General features: G+C 37.8%; 1 long non-coding RNA gene across 1 annotated transcript in view; it reads right to left on the bottom strand.

The window, feature by feature from the left end:
• The window catches only part of LOC112958262, a 127,739-nt gene that overhangs the window by 11,674 nt on the left and 99,238 nt on the right, over window positions 1-16,827 (bottom strand). The window contains exon 2 of the long non-coding RNA XR_003251393.1: window positions 2,469-2,546. This is a non-coding gene — a long non-coding RNA (uncharacterized LOC112958262). The remainder of the gene's footprint in view (window positions 1-2,468; window positions 2,547-16,827) is intronic.

Below are 16,827 nucleotides of genomic sequence, written 5' to 3'. Positions count from 1 at the left end.
AAAGTAAAATAAGAAAAAAGACCAACACAGTAGGCCTTTTTCCTGCAGTTGCTGCCAAGGATAACCCTCAAGTTACATCCTGTTCTGAGAGCTGGACCCCCTGAGAGGGTCCAGTGCAGAATTTTAATTTCTCAAAGCACTGGAAATAAAAGTAATTAAACCTTTGCATATTCCTTTTGTGCTATAAATACATTAATAAAACAGGCAAAGGAAATCAACTCCTAAATTATCAGCAGTAGTAAAATGCTGAATATTGAAACACAGTTTAATTTATTCATTTATAATTTTTTATCAGACTAAAATAGGCCTTTAGGAGCAATTTAAGCATTACAATAATGCAATTGTTTGGTATAGTCAGCAGTTAGACACAMAGCTATTTTTGTACAAAATTAAAAAAATAGCAGGCTAGTGGCAAAGTCTCATATTTCAGTGTAAATTGATGATGAATTTATGCAAATCCCTCTTCTATAAACAAGTATTTCAGCRTTAAAACTCAGCAGCAAACCAACCRAATTSATCTGGTTGTGTGTCCACCAAAAGAAAGTCAGGTTCCAATTACGGGAGAACTTCCAGGTAACCAGTGTCTAAGTTAGCATATATAAAGTGTAAATCTTCTCACCCCCAAATGAACTTAGGAGTTGGCTATCTGCCTTGGATATATTTTAGAGAAAATTGGTTAAGCCTGAGGCAAAGCATAAAGTACAGATGTCATATATTAATAGCAGAGACAATTGGAAACCTTTTAGCTTTTGTATTAGATTATATGTCTGCAAAAGAAAGATTAGTAGGAAGGCATTTCAAAGCTCAGACTATTAGGGGAGAGTTTTCCCTAAGTATTTTTGATATCAAAAAGGGCTCTTGGTTCCAGTCTACTACAAAGGGCAGATGACATTCCTCACAGTCATTGCTAAGGGAACAGTAACCTGGCAGGAAGTTTCCAAACTACTACAGCACAGATCCAGTCTATTTAGGGTTCAACATCTGCTCCTGTATGTGCATAAGCAAAGGCTTTGATTTCTAGACTTTTATTTTATATGCTGGGAATTTGTGAGGGTACAACCCTGCCTAAGGTGTGACTGGGGTGAGGGGGTAACATACCCATGAGGGCAGATCCTGTAAGATTTGAGCATGACAGGTACAACCTGTACAAATCTAGGTAGCACCTGTGGCTGAGGAAAGGTCTACAACATTGCATGCCTCATCAATGTACTGATTCTTTTTGCCTCTGGTCTTGAAAACCTCCACGGATGGAGACTGCGCAGTCCCTAGGCAAGCTCTTCCACTGAGAAGGAAGCAGAGCCTGGGGTTCAGGTGGGGAATAGTTCAGGCAAAACACATTTATTCCCCAAACCACCTCCAAACCAGACTGAGGAMAAGACTTTCCTGTGTGCCAGACTGTGCCTCCATACCATGAAAGGAGCTAAGTCTGCTCAGGCTGTGAATAGCTTTCAGTAGAAGCTGTGTTATCACTCAGATAATATACTGGTTGCTGTAGATTCATATTATGAGCATTTTCTTCTTAACCAGCAGAGCTAGAAGAAGTAGTTTACAATTAATTTAAATTCTAGGCTCAGCAGGTGACTCTGAGAGGCAGAGGACGACGATACTGACTCATTCCGCCTGCGGAGAGGAGCGCGGCTCTGCTGAACTCGGGCAGCAGCTGCCGCCAGGGTCACCGCTTCACAGGTGGAAAACGCCCTGCAGACATCCCTCCACTAAGGCAGGGATAATAATCCTAAGGGACATGTTTATTAGACTTGTTTCTAGACCAGAAAGAATAATAAAATATGCTGCATCTTGCTGGAATATTACACGGACTTCTAACACACTGTAAATTGACAAGAAATTATTTATCATCTTGAATGCCYGGTGGACACAGACTTGTTCATTTTTAGAAATTGCATAGCTTGTCTTTCAACAAAGAATATGGTGAAATGTGAGAAGGGCAATCAAGGAATTTATGAAACTCTTTCTCACTGTTTCCATAGTAACTTCCTTAATAAGCTTAATAATCTTGCTTAGAAACAACCACATGAGCAAATATATTGTGTAAATTTTTCAGGCATAACGAACACACTGTCATGGCTTGGCTTCTTATATTACTTTTACAAATACTTTATCCCTTGGTGGTTGTCTGTAAGAGGCAAAACCTGAGGGATAACAAAACAACCCACCTTATACATCCTTTCCAGGGATATGTTTAAAGAGGCATATTTCAAGCACAGCTACTACAGTAGGATATATTCCCTGTGTTAGCAAAAAAAAAAAAAAAAAAAAAAAGCTAACCAAAATCCAGGGATAAAGTAATTATTATAATTGGTGGTATCTTGCAGCCAAGCCCTGACTGGGGTTGGCAAGCTTAAGGGGTAAAAACCTGTCTTAGATTTTTTTTATCTTGTCTAGAGGTGAGAAACTGCTCCAAAAAATTGAAATGACATTTTAATGATTATTATGGATTCCTCCCTTACCTGAGTGCTTTGAAGTAGGTGCTGATGAGACACAGGATTACATGTTTTCGTTAAAAAACATCGATTAAGGTCCCAATTCTGCACAAAACAGAACACACATGCTTAACTTTAGCAACCCAAAGCAAGGCTGTGACTAAATGCCATGAACTATATAATGATTTATTTTCTTCCAGGAATTTTTAACTCAATAATATGAAAATGTGATTTTATTGGAGACAAGATAGCTACCAGCAATGATACCAGCTATGATCCTTTTCAAAGTTAACAATAATTATTTTTAATGTGTCTTATTGACTTCTAATAATCTCTGAGGGGATTAATACCTAAGAAAGCATGTATGTGTTGATGACAGAAAGCAGAATTAAGTATACTGATTTACTGCAACTCTTCATTAAGTTTAAAAGCATTCCACTGTGATGAAGACATCAACCATAGGCTATGGCAATTTCACATTGCAAAAGAATAGTTAAAGGCAGGAAGACAAAAAAAAAAAAAAGAAAGCAAACAATGTTTTAACTTGAATTCAAGCCAGATTTCACAAGAGCAAGACCCTAATCAAATCCACTGAAGTAAAATACATTAAAAATATCTGACATTTCTCCCTCTCTGAATGCATGGGAGAAATGTATCTGTTAGGTATGTACTGAAAAATTAACTATGTAAAGTAAAAGCAGTTCATTATTTTGCAAAAAGATATGTGCACAACTGATTTTCCTGTAAATATTCAAACTTTGATTCTCATTCTCTATTATTTACAATGATACAACACTGTTGATTATTATGAAATAACTTATGAGTCAAGACAAGCAGGACTTTCTCATATCTTTTGTTCTATAAAATTATGAATTAATTTTTTTAATTGTAAAAATCAGTTCAAACTCTACAAAACAAAGCAAGAAATAATATGATGTGATAGATTCCATGTCAACTATGTGAAGCTTTTTTTTAGGGCTTACTTTTAATTACTTTTAATGAATGTGTAGCAGAGTTACATAATACAGTTATAGGTTTTGGAACACTGAAGCCAAACAGAAAGCTGACCACTCTTTACCAAGCAAAACAGAGGTATTGTAAAGTTTTAATTCAAAAGAAAAATTCCTCTTAGCTCCAAGGGTATCAAGATTTTATCTGGTATTCACAATTATTTCCTAGAAAGTTTTACACTTGTGAATACTGCCAGAAGAACTCATGTCATGAACACAACTCCCTCAACATCAAAAAATGTTGAAAGTTTGCCTGTTTCCTAAACAATACATGGCCCTGAAGTCTATACATGTGTGTATGTCTGTATAATGGAGCTGAAATTCTTCGTAAGCATCATCAGTCATTTTGCTCAGAAGCAAATAAGCACGGGATGTTATTATGTGCTAGGATTGTATCACGGTCAGGCTACTAACAGGCACAGGGCCAAGCTCCTGCAAAAAAAAATTAGGTGATATTTATTTTGGAAGCCTTTCAAAACAGGAACTCTTTTGTGGTACTTAGTACAGTGTCAGCACCTACAAATAAGAATAAATAATTCAAATTCTCATATTTGGCTTGGTTGGTTATTTTGAAAACCTATCTGAAGAGATTAACTTGGCAGCTCTCTCCCTCCTGACTCAGGGTCTGAATCGTTGCTGCCCCCAGCTTTTGATGGACACTCATCCTCACTGGCCATCCTCGCTACAGAAACCCTCTCTCTGAGCTGTGAGGTGTCCCCTAACCCCTGTGGCACAAATATCCCTGTGCCTTCTCACAGCCCCACACTGGCTGCTGGTGGGCTTGAAGGAACCCTCATTTCTAATTRCAATCAAAAGGTGAAAGTTGTCATCTGAAGTGGTATACGGTTATATCTCACATACAAGAATGTCTGCTTCTTTCTTATTTTCTGAAATTTTCCTCTTAGAAAACCATTCCAGTTTGGGCTATTTTTTCTAACTTTTGAAATTACTACAACACTTCTCATTGTTTGGACCTTTTCCAACTGTGTATCGAATCCCTTCCTGAAAACTTGTTCCAGTCCTTAATTGTTCTATCAGAAGTCATTAAGCCCCAGTGGTCCTGGTTTCTGAGTGTTTTGCAGTGACTCCTAGCCACCCACTGGCCTTTGCAGATTTTGCAGATATAAAGGCTGCCTTGTGCACACCCACAACTTTTACTTGGGATAGTGCCATATATTGATTAATGTCACCATTAAGTCATCATATTTCCTATCATTCTCCATGAGAGCTGAAAAGTTTTAGGTGTATTTGAGTTCTCAAGACAGAACACTGCAAGTGCTTTGGTAGCACTATATGTACCACTTCCTTCAGTGGACTAATTAGTCTTCTAATTCTGTGCTTTTTTTTTCTGAATTCTTTACTACTTTACCTATATTTCCATGGCACTCATGCAAATGGTTCTCCAGTGTCTTCCTTATGAGTACTGAAGTGTGTCAAGGCCTAGGTTCTTCAGACAATACTATTCTGAGAATATGGTGGACCTCATGCATGTGGGTCTGTTGCTCCTCATCACCCCAATACTTATCTCCATCTTCAGCCAGATGTCAGTCCCGCTGACACCTGTCCCAAAGTGAACACTACTAATCTCATCATCATAATGTTCTCCAAGAACCTTCAAAGTCGTGGGTCATTTGTATGGGAGAGAACTTTTATTATTATTATTATTATTATTATTATTATTATTATTATTATTATTATTATTATTATTATTATTATTATTATTATTATTATTTTCATCCCAACTGCATATGATATAGCTTGGTCATTTCTGCCAGGCTGTGTATATTCACTTCTTTTTGGACTTTTGTCTAAATATGCATGTTAAAGGCATTTCTATGTCTCTGCTCTCATAGCTTGCTATCACCAAAAAGCCCTGCTCATTTTCTTTCTCTGAGGGATTTCCTCCTCTGAGGGAGGAATTTTGTCATCCTGAGGTAAAGAACTGCTATTAGATTTACTTGTGCCCCACACATGCAGATATATCCTGACTAAGATTTTTAGAATTGTAGTAGAGTGCTTTACTATAGCAGTATAATCACAAATTTTATCTACAGTTCAGCATCAAAATAGATAGGAAATTCATCCTCTGTCTAATAACATTTTATTGGAAAATCCTAGATCACAAAAAGTATTCCCAGTGGAGCAATCTTCCAATGTTTCTGCTTCTGTACATGCTGTCTCAGGCATTCTGGTGCTTCTGGTTAATAAATTATAAAGCCCATCATAAATCCTGTTCTTTCCTGCCAAAATCCTTTTAGCTATAGCTCCTAGAATAGAAAAAGCCACCATATAAGAAATTTCTGTAGAAAGTCACAGTCCATCTTATCTATGCTCTTCAAAGGTTGTAGGGAGTAACAATCATCACAGTTCTAGGCTGAACAGCTAGACCTTCTAGGCTTACTACCTCGGACTTTTTGTCTTAATACACTTACTCTGTTCTTGATCTGCTGTCCTAGGTTTCTACCCCACCTTCCTTTTGGCCTCATTTCATATAGTTTCTGAGGACCTAGTCACTGGGGCTTGTCTTGAGACAGGCTTTTATTTTTATTTCTTCAAAAGCTCCCAGTGTGAAAAACCAATCTTTCTCCTTCTCCCAGATTTTTCTGGACAGAAGGAAACACAGTATTTCAAGAAGGGAACCAAAGACCATAAAGTCCATGATAGACCTCCTTACATGTGAAGGTCAGTACTATTCCTTGACTTAGCTCAGACAGGGTGTATCATGTAAAGAGTACATACAGAAAATGGTTCTTAGTGAACTCACCAGAATACATATAAGTAATTAAAAAAAAAGAACAAAATTAAAGCAAATCTTTATCATTGCTGCTTGTTTGTCTGCAAAATCATGTTCAGAACAGATGTCAGTGTTTGTGATAAACATCCCATACTATTTTATCAAGGCACAGCCAAGTACTGTTGCATCCCATAGGTCTTCTCATTCTTTTTAGTTAGAGCTAAACAGAACTAAATGTTCTTTTTGGTTTGAAACTTCTCTGCTGAGATTACTTGTTGTTTTTGATCAGTCATTACTACGAAGGAGCTAGAAAGTCAGGAAACTTAAGAAATAAAGAAACTCAAGAAAACAAAAAGCATATAGTGACAATCCTGAAAACAAACCAAGAGYTGCATAAGATAGAAAATTTGGCTTAACAAAGGCATTTAAATTGGATAAAATATAGAACATGTGCTAAAAACATCTGCCACTTTTACTCAGGAAAATTAAAATACTTTATTTCTGTGATAGATCTATTCACCTGTGCAGATATTCCTTCCTCAAAAAACAAACAGCACATACATATGGGCAAACCTCCTAACATTAGGATTTAATTTTAGCTTGTCAGTTGAAGATTTTATTAACTCTCATTTAATAAACTTAAAAGTTAGAAAATTCTAAAAGTTCCATTAATGTAAGATTTAAAAGCTCTATGTTGTGGATACTGAACAAATGGAAATAAATCCAACTCTTCTCTTGTGTGCATCAAATGTTTCTCTCTACTAAGTGTAAAATGGAACTTAAAAAGCAGAAAGGATATGGATTATAGAATGAAAAAATAAAATTGTTCATCTGACATTATATTGGGTTAGCGGTGGACATGTTAACGCTAGACCAAATGTTAACTCCAACTAAGGATCTTATACAGATAGTGATTTGTGTGATTCTGCTCTAAAGTTCTTATAGTATTCTGGACAAGAAAAATCTATCATGAGTAGAATGGAAATTATTCAGTCCTTCTGTCCCCTTGAAAACAGCCTATTAGCTTTAAATATCAGCAATAATACTAAATAAAATTTAAATATCATCATAAAATGTCAGTTATTCTTTATTTTATAGCTGCTACCCAAAATAATGATTACTATTATTATAACTATGTGCGAGGGAAGTATCTAAGTTCTGATTTTCTGTCTCAGCAAGAAATTTCTAGTTTTACATTAGGAAAGAAGCTGTCATTACAGAGCAAGACCACTGAGCTGGTGTTGAACTTACCGATCTCCCAGACTTCTGGCAAAATTATTTTAATTAGCCTTCTCCTAACAGCATTTAAACAAACCCTGGGCTGCCAGGGAAGGAAGAAATGACTTCTCAGTCAGATAGTTTACCTAGGTCTTTTTCTCCAGTACCATAAATCTCGGTGTGGAGATTATTAGTGTCTTAAGACTTTTTTTTTTAAACAATGAACTGTGACCACTTTACCCACTGAAAAGCTCACACATCATTCAAGTATAAATGTCCTGTTTCTGCATGGTTTATTTTCACACCATTGTTGGGTGCTAAAATAGTTTTACACCATTTATGAGACAGAGGTATTTTAGCTAATCCATYTAGGCTGCTACAAATATGCCAAAGCAGAAAAATCCTGGTGGTGACCGTGCGTAAGCAGGTAGTGCTGGGGCTACTTCCATGGGAGCCTGGCGTGTTTACCTGATCCCGAGGTACAATTTAAATGATAAATTTGCTGACTAGCCGGCCGTGGTGGTGCGTGAACTGTGCACCACGCAGACACGCTCAGAATGTGTTTCCACCTGAGGTGGAATACAAGAAATGATGAAGAGCAAAGGCACCCGCTGGCCAATGTTTAGCCAAAACCTATGTTGTTTTGGTGTACATTTTGTGAGAAGGCACAGAATTGCATGTTTTTTTTGGTGTACATTTTGTGTACACCAGAATTGCGGCCTCTGTGGCCTGCGAGGCCGCGCACGGCCCTGCTGGCTCCGCAGGCCCCGGCCTCGCGCGCCATGCAGTTAAGCAAACACAGCGTGGCTGCCGGGGCACGGAGCCAGCACCGAGGCCAGGAGGAGGGGATGAGGCTGGGAGGAAATAAGAGCAAATTCCTCTGAAATGATCTGACAGGAAATGACAGAGTGTCAGCCTTATATAACCACACGGCGCGAGGGAGAGGGCGGGAGAAGTTCTTCCTAAACACAGAGCGGTGCCAGATCTCGGTAGGTGAGGATGATGAAATAATAAAGCATTTCCCGTGTGTGTTTTTCATTAGGCCTGTTTTGTTTTTCTTCCAAGTGCTGTGGAAACAGAACAGAAGCCCACGTTTCAGCCAGGGCTGCAATGGCCTCCTCCCAGGGGAATAGCAGCTGCATAAATAGGAGGGAAGCCCTCAGTGGAATTGCTTCCAACACCTTTCTAATGGAAATAATGATTTGCAAAGCCCAGTTTATACCTTTGCCACATAATTAGTAGCCAAGATTAAAAACATTGTTCCAACTCCCAGCATCCTTCGGATCTGGCCAGACCCTAAATATTCCGCTGCGTTCCAGAAAGGGAGTCCGCACTGTACAGACCAGCGTAGGCTGCTGAGTTGGGCCCTTGAATCCATCAACACTTATTATATGGAAATTAACCAGTTTGATGTCAATTAGAGGAAATTTGTTAGCAGACATAACCTATGAGACATTTTATTTTGAATTCCTAGCACTGCTCATTGAAGCTAGCTGGGATGMGGCTGAGGACCAAGACACACATTTCTCTAGACTCGGCATAGAGTTAATTAAAAAGAAGGGGGGTGGAAAGGAAACTGTATCAAAACACACGTAGCTTACACCGTTTATTAGGCATGAGAAGCACAAGGAGCTGAATGTCAGCTTTTCCCTGTAAGGACACAATTTTTAGTCACAGATTTGGGTGTGAAACAGTCTATCCTGTATGTGTCGATACTGGGAACAGAAGAAGGARGGAGTATTTTTAGACTAATGGCAATACCTAACCTCATTTCATGTTCATTTTAAACTAAACTGAAACTCCTATTCCACCATGTTCTTATAAATTATATTCTCATTTTAAGAAAGTAGAAGCTTCTAAATTAGGAATATCTGACTTCATCATTAATTTTCCTCCTAAGAATAAATTAAAAAATTGAAAATTTGGCAAGCTGCTCAAGCCAGGAGGGATGACAAAAGATTTTCTTATGGCTTAAGGACATTAACTGCCGGGACCACAGCAGCTGCTTTATCTTTACTGTGATTTCTGCCTTTTGCTTAAAAACTATGTATGGCATCATCCAGCAGTGACCTCCTGCTATAGTAGTCAAATTAACTACAGGACTATGGGTTCAATCTCCAAGTCTTATGGCAATCGTGAAACACTTATAGCTAAGAAGAGAATACAGGCTCAGAATCTTGCTGCAATATGAAAAACTCCTGTGAGTTTCAAAGCAAGGATTTCCACGGAGCTTGTGGAAGTTGCTGTGTTATTCCTATTAGCTGATCATGTTATGCACAGCATGTCACCCTCCCATACATGTTATTGCAATATCCAGAGTCAAAACTTTAAATGAATTTGAAGTTTCTCTTAAAAGCATTCTAAAATTTTTTGCAAGTATTTTAAATTAGCAGTGATTTTTTTTCTGCCCATTTAATTTATAAACAGTTAATAAATGAGGCATTCCATGTACAACACTTGCAGAAGTTGACAATGGAGACAGCACTGTCAAAATATAATGTCTTTCCTTTGATACTGATAGGGGTTCTGTAACCTACATGATCAATGCAATTTATCACCAGATTCAGGCAGTGACAGCACTTACTTGAGAACAGCCTGATAAAGTTGCAATTATTGCTAGATRCTGCTGGCCATCTAAGCTTCTGTACTGTCACTAAGAGCTGATCCTAAGGCCAGCAGCCACTTTTGGGAGGGTTATGTTTACGTGTAATCATGTGGCTACATTCATCACCTTTTGGTATTGTTGGAATAAAAAAGTTCATATAAAATAGATTTTTTCTCTATTCTTGCTTATATGAATTTAAAACTTAAGAATGAAGATGTAGTAAAATAGCTATGTTGCTTATGGGCAATTTGCTTTTCTCAAAATTAAATGTGTCTGTCAAAAATGTTAAACCTTCAGAAATATCTAAAAAAAATTCTAAAAAATAATTTCTAAAAGATATAATATTCAAATTTTGAAGTTGTATATCACTTTCTCTGACACTTAAAATATTTTTTTTCAATTTATATGAATCAAGATAACTGGAAGCTGTGGAACTCAGTGCATCTGATAGCTTGTATGATACTGTACAATTTGCATGTTTCTATACATTATAGCTGAAATTAATACATAAATTCTAGACAGAAAGTCTAACTAAAGATGCATTTTATAGTTCTTATTGTAGAAACTTGATAACAATTAAGATGAGGTGCAGAGCTGGTCTGTTAGTGAGCATCTACTCATCACAAGGTGATAATGACAAGTCTGCATCAGCTGAATACAAATATTCGGCACTGAAACCTCGGATCACTTTGTATTAGACTATTTTTATTTCTATTTTTATTTCTAGGTGACCCTGCGTGAGCAGGGGGGTTGGACTCGATGACCTCTGAGGTCCCTTCCAACCTTAAGCATTCTATGATTCTATGATTCTATGATTTTTAAGCAAGACGTTTCCATATATACAAATACACTATCACWTATATGGGAAACTGTGATTAAACACCACCAATTAGAGGTGTTCATTGGCCTTTATAAAGGGAAAAGGCAGATGTTCTGGAGAGAAATGTCATGTTTTGGACTCTTAGGATGCAGGTTACTAAGCCTAAGATATCCTTTGGGTTGTTCCCATCCTTAGTAGGATATCTCGCTTTTGAATTTTTGTCATGTCTGAGTACAGAAGAGGRGCCACCAGAAGGTGTGTGTGTCAATATAAAGGAGAATGATGAAAAGTACCAAATCACACATGCAGCACTCTCTGATATTGAGAAAATATACAAAGATTTTTTCATGCTCATTTAGATATCTTTCCGGCAAGAGATTTTATTTGACCTCATATTCTTTTTCTCTGATGACAMATACTGACACATAAATTTGGCCTGAGAAATTCAATAGATTATATATCTTGAATCATCTTTTCCTCTCAGTTGAATGATTCATATAATTTTATACCACAAAAAAGTCATATCCCCTAAATCCTTTTCAATTATTGACAATGATTAATTATAGATGCATATATCAATACAGATATAGAAGGCTAGTGCTAAGAATTTAAGTAAGGTACAAATTTGGCATTTTTATGATACCCTCRAATACAAGAGTTAATTTATCTTAGYAATAAAAAGTCTGCTCACATTTTGAAGGTCAAAATAAATATATATCAGTATTTATATACCAAAAATCATTTTGAAAGACCATCGGTAACATTCCAAAGCCAAGCACTCTAAAGGAAACACTGGAATAATGGTTATACAACATTAAGTCAAACCTCTTGCATGCATGCACCTACCAACATCTTCAGCTATAAGCTATTTTTCTCAGGTTTCACGATGCAGTAACATCGGGTGTACAGGATAAACAGTGCCTACATACAAAGCTCTTGGATCATTAGTTTTTCCCCGATTGGCAAGGAAAGGTGCAAGGAATTGTTTCCTATTTCCTAGTGAAAGCTCTGATGACAGAACTCCTTGTTTGCTCAGATGGATGCCTGTGGCCTTTATCAGGATAGCACTTAACTTTTGGGAAGCATCCATCTTCCCAATGTCTCTCTGAGGTGAATAGACACTGCTACCTTTATTTCACTGCTGGTGCCTTAAGATAGTTCAACACTAAAATCAGACATTTCCAATAAATTCAGGTGCCAGTTAAATGGTTAATTTTGGCAAAGAAAAGAAGTGACCRGTAATATACTTCATGCACTCCTAATTCAGCTGCCAATTACTTTTGCTGTGAACAATTAAAAGTGCTGAAAATCACTGCACGAGGGATCATTAGGTCTTCAGAAAAAGGGGAACATGGAGTTTATGATCTCATACAAATTTCCACAGAGTAATGTGTACACGGCATCACTGAGACACTGTGCGGCAGAGACAAACCCAGGAAGATCCAAGGATTTTGTCCTGTGGGTGACCTCAAATTTAATTCCTAGTTTTTGGGCATTCATTTCAGAGAGAGTCCTGCTCTGCCACACCCTCGATCAGGATCAGGCTTGGAGGTTAAGGTACCTCGGAGGTTAAGTTATACCAGGTTAAGTTCCACCTGTGACTCACCTGCCCCAAACATCTAAAGCCAAAGGAGGGCAGACTGGATCAAAGGTTTACTACTCATCGGTATTAAGAGAATATGAAATAAAAGACTATCCGTGGGGGGATTCCTTGAATAGTAGCAACAAGCCATTCTGAGGTCCCTTGCCCCGAAGGAAGCGCTGACACCAATTGCCATAATAGCAGTTTTCATTCACACSCCAATTCACAGCATTTTCCAAAGGTGAGTCAGTGCCACTCACCCTATTTTGGATGCCTGGAGCATTTGGGARAAGTTTTGTAATTCCTGCAGCAAATCATTAACTCAACAGCAGGAGAGGGCCGGGGTCCTGGCTAGTGGGAAGGCGGCTGGAATTCAGCTCAGCAGCAAAAAGGAGACAAAAATAGCACTAGACYAGAGGTATCTTTGGGCATGATACTGTTGGGGAGCTTAGCTCTCTGGTAGGTTACAAAGTGCCCAGATGTCCAAACCCTGCAAAGTCATTACAGCTGTCAGGGATTTGCATTATTTGCATATTGCTCTCATTAATCTGAACACACTGTATTATGTGTGGGAAGCTACAGCTCTCAGTGCCTTGGGGTTGTCTCCTGCGCCCTGGGAACACTCTGCTGCCCAAGCCCACCAGGCCGTGACTCCAACCTGCCCGAGTCTGCACCAAGCAGGATGCAGAAGAAATACCACAGCTTCTTTAAGTTGGACAAGCCTTGCTGAGTCTCCTTGCCTTCACAAGCAGTGTCTTGGGAGAATATGCAGATTCCTTGCAGAAGAACACGATTCTTCTGCACCAAGCTACAAGCAAGCTGTACCTAAACAATGAAAGATTTACTACTACTCCAGTTTCTGTTAAATTCAGCTTGAAAAATTTCACCAAAGCCCGCACGCTCAGAAAATATCTTGGGGAAAAGTTCTTCAGGCTTCTTGGATTTATCAAGTCTGTGTATTATTTTAGTCAGAAATAGCAAAACAGAAGAGATGTCTTTGAGGACAAGACGGTGCAGTATTTTTACCAGTTAGCTAAAACAATGTTAGGTATTATACCAGCTAATGCTAACTATTACCGTATGATTTTTAGACCTCCAACTCAATCTCCTGCTTTTTAGCTTATAGCCACCATTCTCTAATATTATCATTCTTACCTGAATCAAAAGTTCACACACATCTTTGTTTCATGTTTAAAACATCCCAAGCTAGACAATAGTAATGGTCCATGGAGCAGGGAACAAAATGTCACCCTTCTGCCTACAGTGTCATAGATGAGTGACAGACACAAACACAAGCAGACAAGTGATGAGAAGACAACACGAGAGTGATAAAACTGGTAGAAAGCCGTGCAGTTGACTGATCTAAACTGCAGTGAGGGGCTGAGGAGAGCCACCTGCAAGGCACCAGACTCGCCCAGCAGTGCCCCTGAAGTAGACCTTGATCCTAGAAAGGCAGAAAGCTCAAACTTTGGATTAAGCCCTGTAAACCACACTCTTGCAATCAGGTGGCATCAAAATGCCACGTTGGCCTGGAGTTCTCTTATTCAGTCAGCAACAGTGTGAGGATATGAGCAGGATGCAGAACGGCTGATGCCCAGACCCCCTTGGAGATCACTGCAACCCGGAGAAGCTTCCAAGCCRCCAGTTAAAGCAGGGCTCCAACATTTATTTATTTATTYATTCATTCATTCCCAAACATTGTGYAGCATGCTGAGCAATGACCAAGTTTTCTCCAAACACAAGCCTTCTTGCCAAGGGCGCTGTTCCCTTTCCTGCTTAAATTCCTCCAGAAGCACAAGCACTGAACTTCTCCAAAGGCCACTCTATATCCCTGTGAGTTGTCCTTGGTGCTTTTTAAATTAGGCAGCAAATACACATCCTAATTTGCACATGAGGGATCTGTGGCAAAAATCATATTTCTTCCATGTAATTGGTTTTCTTTTAATCCTGACCTTAATGTATATCATTCTTGACGAACTGCTTCAAATAGGCTTTGAACTAGTATTTWAAAAAAAAAGAACTTTAAATAATGAAAAATGCCACCTTATTTTACTGCTCACATCAAGATTCAGAGAGATGAAGAACAGTAACAGCACTGCTGCTCACCCATAACCCTGGGACAGCAGGTAAACTGACAGTGTGTAATTAGTGAGAGGTGATATTAAGTTAAAACGTATAGCTAAAGTAGTGCTATTGCATATGCATCCCTGGGCTTTCAAGGCAGTGTTTAAAATAAAAAACCTTCACTGAGACAGAAAAACTGCTATAGTTATATCATAGCACACTGAGTTGCAAACCTTTTAATGAAAGACATAATTCTTCTGCCGTCTGTATCATACTATATTCTCATGCAAAACACTTTAATGCATCCTGTAAATTATCTAAGACTTTCTTAGTATGTATTACATTTCTTAATCATAGATATTGGGTGTAAAAAAAAGAGAATTATGTGACATGCTGCAAAACAAATTGCTTACTGTTTGCATATGCTAGCTGGGTCTATAGCTGAGAATTCATGCATAGAGGGGTTGGAATCTTTTTAAATTGTGGAACTTGCTTCTAGGTACATATGTTATCAATGAAGCAAAAATGACTAATCTGAAGTGATGGCAGTCTGATTTTCAGCCCATATGATCAGTTTAAAAGCAGGATATCTAGATAAAGAGCCTCGATGATCTATTTATTTTGAATTTCAGAATAAGCTGCGTATCTGGAACAGGTTGTGTATTAATAAACCATATTTTTTTAAACTCACTTTCAAAAACCTTCAGTTCAGCCATAGAAGAGTTTTAAAATCAAGTCTAATTTTCCGCAAGATGCACTTGGTACCAAGTTAGGAGACAGGTTTGTCCTGCTGATGTTTCAGCAAATGAACATTATTCAAATGTAAATGGTGGTCAATATCATCRCCACTTGCATACCATGATTGGACCACAGGTCTTCCTTTTAAGAAGAGGATTAGATGAGAAATGCTATCTCATTTGCTGTCAAGTTCAACTGACTGATTGAATATAATTTTTATTTACATTATCTACATGCTGAATCACAGAATCTTAAAGGTTGGAAGGGACCTCTAGAGATCACCTAGTCCAACCTTCCTGCTCAAGCAGGCACACCTAGAGCATGTAATAACCAGAATGAATAAYCAGAAGCACTAGACAAAGAGGTGAACTTGCATGTTCTAGATTATTTCCTAAAATTTCACTCAGATGAAACATCATGTGTGGGATACCTATTTTGTATGCARTCATTTATTTCTCTGGAAAATTCTGTGCCATGTAATATCAAACAAAGCACTCCTGACCCTTGCAAAAGTACAAACACACACTTTAATTGAGAGTTCAGAGGAAGAGGACCCATTTAGACTGGTATGGATTTAACATGGTCCTACCAGTGGGCAAAGGCAGATGTAATAATAAAATCATGATTTTGCATTTAAAACTGGATGATTGCAGTTGTTCTATTTAATCATTACAGATATGTTGTTCCATGTATAAACTCTCAGCTCTCTAAAGACAAAATTTAATTATGGTTTTACATGCATTCTTTATTGCTAATATAGCAAATAATAAGCATAAGTTGCATATAAGCAGTGATGCAGAGCATGAGAAGTGATGAATGCCTGAAACTTTCAAGATGTCTGTAAAGTTATTTCAATTAATGTTTTTCAATTTTTAGTGGGTTTTGAATTATATATATTCATAATTGGCGGGGAGATCCAAACAATGTCATCTATAGTATTCTATGTCCAATTTCCTTTAATAGAGCAAACTATAATAACATAATGCATTGTATTATTAAATGCAAAGAATTGCTGATTACCAGCAAGCATCTGTAATGAATTGTAAAGCAAAACATACATAGAATGTAAACTCTAATTTTAATTAACACAAACCTTAAAAATAATTGATGCCCTTAGTGAAATATAAATAGGAGCAATGTTGTCAAATAGACAACATCAAAAGCCAGTAACACATTTTTAACAGAACACAGAAGGATCTAGCAGGAATCGCTTGTATATCTTTAGGCTTTTTTTATTCATACTCTGGATGAATCACTGGCTGATGTTTGTGGTGGTTATTCATGACATGCCTGACGGTGTTATGACCTTCTCTCTTTTATTGGTTTATTTGATGTTTGTGGTATTTTATGTAATTGATTTATGCCTGGTGATATGTTTGGGAGCTTTCTAGTAATATACAATAGTGATTGTATGTCTGTAAGTGATGTTACATATTGCTGTTTGTGAGCTTTCTTGGCCTGGTCACCACTGTAAATAAAACTTGTTCTCAATAGACTTTTATGTGGGTAAAGATTTTGACTACTTGAGTGACTGATTGATTGACTGGAAAATGCTTGCTAGCAGCCACCAGGGTGTTGTGGAAAAATGCATCAGTTGTATTGTAAATTCTGAAAA

The sequence above is a fragment of the Nothoprocta perdicaria genome, unplaced genomic scaffold, assembly GCF_003342845.1.
Source record: "Nothoprocta perdicaria isolate Ctin4 unplaced genomic scaffold, notPer1 scaffold_83, whole genome shotgun sequence".
Taxonomy (NCBI): domain Eukaryota; kingdom Metazoa; phylum Chordata; class Aves; order Tinamiformes; family Tinamidae; genus Nothoprocta; species Nothoprocta perdicaria.
This window is presented reverse-complemented; position numbering and strand designations above follow the sequence as displayed.